Below are 6,789 nucleotides of genomic sequence, written 5' to 3'. Positions count from 1 at the left end.
CTTTGAAAATTAGACATTTTCAAAGATATCTCGAGTTAGAAAAAAAACACCCCTGAGATTTTTCAACGTTTGTAGTGCTAGATCTCCCCATTCAAATGCAACCTGATAAACAAGTTTTAAAATTGCAGCTTTTTTTTACTTTTTTTTTATTTTTTTTTACTGTAACTTTTAACGCTAAAGTCCAAACTGTATATTTTTTTTTGTTTTTCAGAGCTCAAAAAGTGCCGGTAAAATAACTTTTTTTCTTTAACTTAATTCTGAATTGCTACGTGAAAAAAATGATTTTTGAAGTTTCGCTCAGATGCTTTCTCTAAATTTGGTCGTAGAAGGCGAATATTGCAAAATAAAATATTGGTGTCTTGAAAAAACTTGCATGCATTGGCAAGCCCAACAACTTTCTTGAAGGCAAAAGAATCCCAAAAATAGTCCTGAACCACCCTGATTTTCAATCAAACCAAAAGTTGCCTCTTATTTGCAACATCTCTTCTGAAGACACCAAATCTCCAAAACTTCACCACATTCCGGAAAATTCATTTTCTACATAATTGCGAACTGGACCACTGTGCATTGGTCGCAACGCTTGCGTATCCTTATACCTTCTCAAAAATCATCTAAATCCAAACGAAACTTACTTGGGGATACCGTGGAGATTTTGCCTTATCCCCTTAAAAAGTGGAGCATCGACTGTATCTCATCAGCCAGCAGTCTGAACATCACTAATAACGAAAATTTCTTATAACAAGACTCGACATTTTTGAAGATGATGTCAGTAAACGCATCAGTTCTGTCAAGGTAAGATAGATTTGGGCTCTCTGAACATGTTCCAATAGACAGAATTGATTTTTAGTGAATTTGCTGCCAAAAAAAAAGCAGAAGTTTCAGTTTAAGTTCAAAGATTAATTTTTCACAAAATATGAACTACAGTCCAGACTCGATTATCTAAAGCCTCGTTTATCCGTAGTTTCGATTATCCGTTTATATGAAACTTCGGATAATCAATTCATGAACCAATTTTTTTTAGTTGATTGCCTATTAAATAACAAAAAGCATTTTTTATACTCCATTGACGCCATTTTGGCCGCCATCTTGAATTTAAAAATTGAAATTGATTTAAGCATAGTCAATCAAAAACAAACAAGCAACAATCAAAAATATGACAATAACTATTTTTTACCGTGATTTGATTATCCGAAGTTTTGATTACACGAAGTGAAATTTTTCCGAGGCCTTCGGATAATCGAGTCTAGACTGTATAAGAGGTTGTTTTTGAGCAACCAGAACACAGCAAAAAAAAGTTGAATTTTGGAATGTTGATAATTTGGTAGGTTGAATATTACCTATTTTTTGTATAATATTACTTAAAAAATGTGTTAAAATGTGAACCTGATGAATATTCATATTCATATTCATCATTTCCAGAGGTAAAATTAATAAAAAAATTTGACACAAAATCTGTCATCATTTCCTGGTGAATATTACCATCATTTTTTTCTGTGTATTCTGAATAGCAAAATTATAAAATTATAAAATAAAATTAAATTAATTAACCTGATCACGCCTTCTGTCGGACGGGGAATGTAAAACTTGAAAATGTGTGACGAATGGCCACATTTAATTTAAAGTCACCTATATTAAATTAACAATAACATAATAAAGCTTATTTCCACATTTTTAAGAGGTTATATTACAAATTTGTATGAAGAATCTGTCAAAACTACCAGATTAAAATACCTTCAAAACGCTTTATTTTTGAAAAACAAGTGTGTAATTTTAAGTCTGAAAATGTTAAAAATTCTAAAAGAATTTTATTAAAAATAGCTAAGGCTTCATCCATAAAGTACGTCACGCAAAAATCAGCCAAAATTAACCCCCCCCCTCCCCTTTGTCACGCTTTTCCTATACTTATAACATGTAATGTCACACTTTCTCAGACCCCCCCTCCCCCCTAGAACGTGACATACTTTATGGATGGCGCCTAATGTTCACGTTTACGCGAATTCATTTTTTTGAGTGAGTAATTTTCTTTAAACAGGCAAAATTTTAAATATTCCTTTGTTTTCCTACATTGGTTTATGCAAGGTCACTCTAGTACTCAGTTTCGTGTTTTTAACGTCTCATATCCATTGGAATGTAAAGACAAATGTGTATTTTTGTATACAAAAAAGTGGTTATTTCTCTTGTTTGAGGTTGACAATTTTTGTAATACTTTGTAAGACCGATGGATTTTTTTTTAAGAGATTATTTCAAAAGTATGATTTTAAGAAACAAGCAAACTGTTGAGTAACAGTTCTCCTCTCCTTCTTGTCAAAATTAAATTATGAGTTCATATAAAAAGAATTTTGTCAAAAAAAGAAAGGATGAAAGAAAGAAAACTGTCAAAATTCATTTAATACTGGTTGTTGTACATTGAACCAACATCTCACCCATTATGCCAATCCAATAAAAACAAAATTAATTTCGTGGCAATCTCATGTCACCACAGCGATATGCGTCCCAGCCAAAAATTAAATTGTACATGTGGGGGATGTCAACCAAAAAAACATTACACACCATATCAGCACATCATCGTACCCATCGAGGGGACATTTATGCCCTCCCCGGAGTAATATCCTATCTGTGTTTTCCCCCAGTCCCTAGTGTCACCAGAAAGGACAAACACACACACACATTGTGTAAAGTCATATCCTTCTGTCGGTGCACACTCAAGTATCAATAAACGAAACCCCTCCTTGCAAAATGGCGTCGACACTTTACTGGCACGCACATATTTTTTCGAGCAACACATGCACCATAAATCAACCGTTTGTTACTGCATAACGACATCATTTCGTGGCCCCACAGATTGATACCGAGGGTACTTTGCCTGCGCGGGGTTTTTATGTAACCCTCTGCTTCACTGAGGTCAGACGCAAAACTCCCAAAACTCTTTCGGGGGTTGAGGATTGCTGCTCTGCGTGCTTATCTTCTGGTGTTTTGATGTTTGAGTTTAATACAGGGAAAACGGTTGATTAGAATTTTGACACGGAGGAAAGTTAGCTCAAATTTATTTTTGTAAAAAATAGTTAAAATTTTATATCGATCAGATTTTTTCAAAATTATTTTATACTTTTTTATTTAATTTAAGACAGTCTCATAATTTTGTATACAAATCTTCCAGTGCTGTTTCCCAAAGCAACATAAAACAAAAAAAAAATGTCCCACTCTCATGAAACGACCATAAAGCAGTGTTTAGCAAACCATTATCCCTTCCCCCCCAGTTGCTTGCAAACAAACCTCCCAGTGCTCGTATAATGTGAGAGGAGTCACTGTGCTGCAGAAGCCTGGAATGGTTATGCTGCTCTTATGCGACAACTTCATTATAAATTTCAATTAGACTGTCATACTTTCGTGAGAGATGGCGGTTTCCATCAGAAGAGCTGTCGTCGTAAAGCATATGTGGGATGGTGGATCGTTTCTTGGGGTTCGCTGAAAGATGCACTTTGTTTGAGAATTAAAAAAGTTAGTTTGTTAATTCAAATGCATTTTTTAATAATTAAAACATATGTATAAGTTGAAAAATTTAATTTCAAAAAATATATTCCTTTCTAGATACTAAAAATATAAAAACTTAATTATAGAGATACTGATAAGCATGATTTTATTAAAATCGAAAAACTGCAATACTAAACGTTAATATCACTTGAAAAATATTTGCAACGGCTTAACTGAAAACAAAATCTGTTGAATTTATCTTTGTACAACAAAATTTTTTGGGCAATTCAATTTTTTTCACGTCAGATATCACTTTTTTCATTGATGATTTGATGTCAAATGCATTCTCCAATGGGTTTTTTAAATTAAAATGTTGAAATTCTGGCTTGTAATTTCAATTATTTTATTTTCTTGGACAGTGCCGAAGGACAAAAACTTTGCAAAATATTTTCATAGACCATAACAATTATTTAAAATTTTCATGCGCTGTATTCTGAACTCGTCGATAACAAATATTTGTAGGGATGGATAATTATGGACACGCAAATTTTTCAGTTTGATTTCAAACTTTAAGTTTTTTCAAGTTATAGAAAACGGTGCACTGTATCAAAAAATCTGTACAGAATTTGTCAATTGCAAATTTGATTTAAACATTAAAAACCAAACTCTAAATTTTTTACGCATTTTAGTGGTGGAATTACACATTTATCAGTCATAAACGATGTGCCGTAAACTGGGGTGACTTTGATAGCCCGGGGTGACATTGATAGAAATTTGATTTGGCCACTAATTTTGATACATCTGATGTAACAGTCACATTTTTGCATATATGTTCGATAATAAGCTATCCCTTAAACTCTATAATAACGAATAAAAAAAAAGAAAAAAGCTATCCCTTAATGCTTACAAACTCAAAATTCTCAAAAATGTTTAGATATTAATTCGACGGGCATTTGAAAAACCTATCAAAGTTACCCCGGGCAATCAAAGTCACCCCAGTTTACGGTACCCATTTCCAGATGTAATATTGTCATGATTTTTTAACTGCGATAAAAAACTTTAAAAGCAAAATCAATTTTCTTTCTATTTTTGATTTAAAAAAGATTTTTTTTATATCATGAGTTTGTTTGTTTAACTTGTGTCTGTGGTTTCATTATAATATAAAGTTTCAAAAGTGTAAAAAAGTTCCAAATGATTTAAAATTTCAAAAACTTTATACCATTTTATTGACTTCCAAAAATTTCACAAACTTTAAACTTCCAATAATAACCAAATTTGATTTGACATTAATAATGCGAATAAAAAAAAATTGTGCAAATTTGTTTTTTTTTAAACTAGATTTTTTAATACAGTCATGCCCCGGTTTTGCACGCCTCGGTTTTGCACTGCCCCGGTTTTGATTCGTTCAGCTGCCTCGGTTAAGCACGGTCCAGTGTATAACTGAAGCACATAGCTTATGAGATTTTGGCTATATGGGAGACATTGGCTATAATCGTATGAAAAATCATACAGACATCGAAAAATTAAAGCGTTTTGGAATCGGGATGATGTCAGCTATCCATTGAAATTATAATTTCATGAAAATTTTCACAAAAATACGTATTTTTCCTGTATTTTGAAAATGCAATGTTTCTCGATAAAATACTCAAAATTATTGTTATTGCAATATGGGTATCAATTGCTTGGATTTTTTCATACATTTAAAATGTAAAATAATTTGTTTGAAAACACTTAAAATTTTCACAAAACTACGTATTTTCGAAAAAAAATACTCAAAATTTCAGTTTTTACAATATGGGTAAAATCGGGGATTTTTTCATACATTTCGAATGTAATAACAATATTTTTTGAAAATACTAAAAAAAAATTGAGCATTTTTTTGAAAATACGTAGATTTTAGAAAATTTTAATATTATCACATATTTGCGTTATAACTTTTGAAATGTGTGAATAAATCCCAATCATTTGATACCTAGGGGAAATCTACCCTTTCTCAGCCTATTTCTATTATCGGCCTATCAGCACTTTGATCATGAATTACAGCTTTCATAAAGTGTTTTTGACTGTTCCAAAGTAACAAATAGCTCAAATAAAAGTGAGCAAGCAACTCTCCATTGTTTAAGTATTTAAAAATGTTGATTTAATAGCGGAAAACTGCAAAAGTGATGAGAATTGGTCGAACGGCTTAGAGTGATTAAAATGGGTATATTTCCCCTATATTCTAAAAACTGAAATTTTGGGTTTTTTTTTTCGAAAATGTGTAGTTTTGTGAAAATTTTGAGTATTTTTAAAAATTATGTTATTACATTCTAAATGTATGAAAAAACCCCTATCATTTGATACCTATATTGTAAAAACGGATTTTTTTTCTCGAAAATACGTAGTTTTGTTAAATGTTTTAGTATTTCCAAAAAATGTTGTTATTACATTCGAAATGTAAGGAAAATCCTGATCGTTTGATACCCATATTGTAAACACTGAAATTTTGAGTACCGTAAACCGGGGTGACTTTGATAAGATTTCAATTTGTTTATGGAATATTTTCCAACAAGTAAGGTTTTTCTCAATATTATTATTTTTAAAACATGTACTGGGGTAGGCCACACAAAGTCCATGCACTATTTTGGAAAAAAAAGTTTTTTCAATAGTGTTTAGAAAAATAGTTACGTTGATTTCCTTGTTCAAATTCCGGGGTGACTTTGATAGTCATAGTTTTTCTTGTTAAAATCATATTTAAGATGTTAAAACTTTATTTGTACGTTAAATGTAGCATCACTAAAGTAGCTAATATAGTTTTTAAGAAAAAAAAACAAAGTTTATATTTAGTAAACTAAGTTTATAAGCTTTTTAACAAAATACATATAAATTTTAGGTAAAATTGATGAAAAGTCGGAATTTTGCCTGAAATTTGTTAAAACTAGTTTTGTTTGTAAAATTATCGATTTTATTGCATTTTATGCTGAATTCGAAGCATGAATCACAAGTTTTCACATTTTACATGAAATTTGTTCAACTGAAATTGCATATAAATTTCGAGATTTTTTTCAAAACCACATATTGTTTATTATTTACAAACTTATTTAACCTTCTCCTAGTGGAAAATTGTCCAAAGAATCCGAAAATGCATTCCGTTTTCCGATTCAAAATCATGTTCATTAAGAAAATCATGGCACTTTGAGAAGTTTATAATAATGAGTTTCACCAACATTTTCTTAACTTTAGTTAACTAACTTTTTAAACTTTTCAAAATGTTATGAAAAGTTCTTCTTGAGGTACTTTGAACACTTCTCTACCACGGTCAGTATGATTCTAAGCCAT

The sequence above is a fragment of the Culex quinquefasciatus genome, chromosome 2, assembly GCF_015732765.1.
Source record: "Culex quinquefasciatus strain JHB chromosome 2, VPISU_Cqui_1.0_pri_paternal, whole genome shotgun sequence".
Classification (NCBI taxonomy): domain Eukaryota; kingdom Metazoa; phylum Arthropoda; class Insecta; order Diptera; family Culicidae; genus Culex; species Culex quinquefasciatus.
This window is presented reverse-complemented; position numbering follows the sequence as displayed.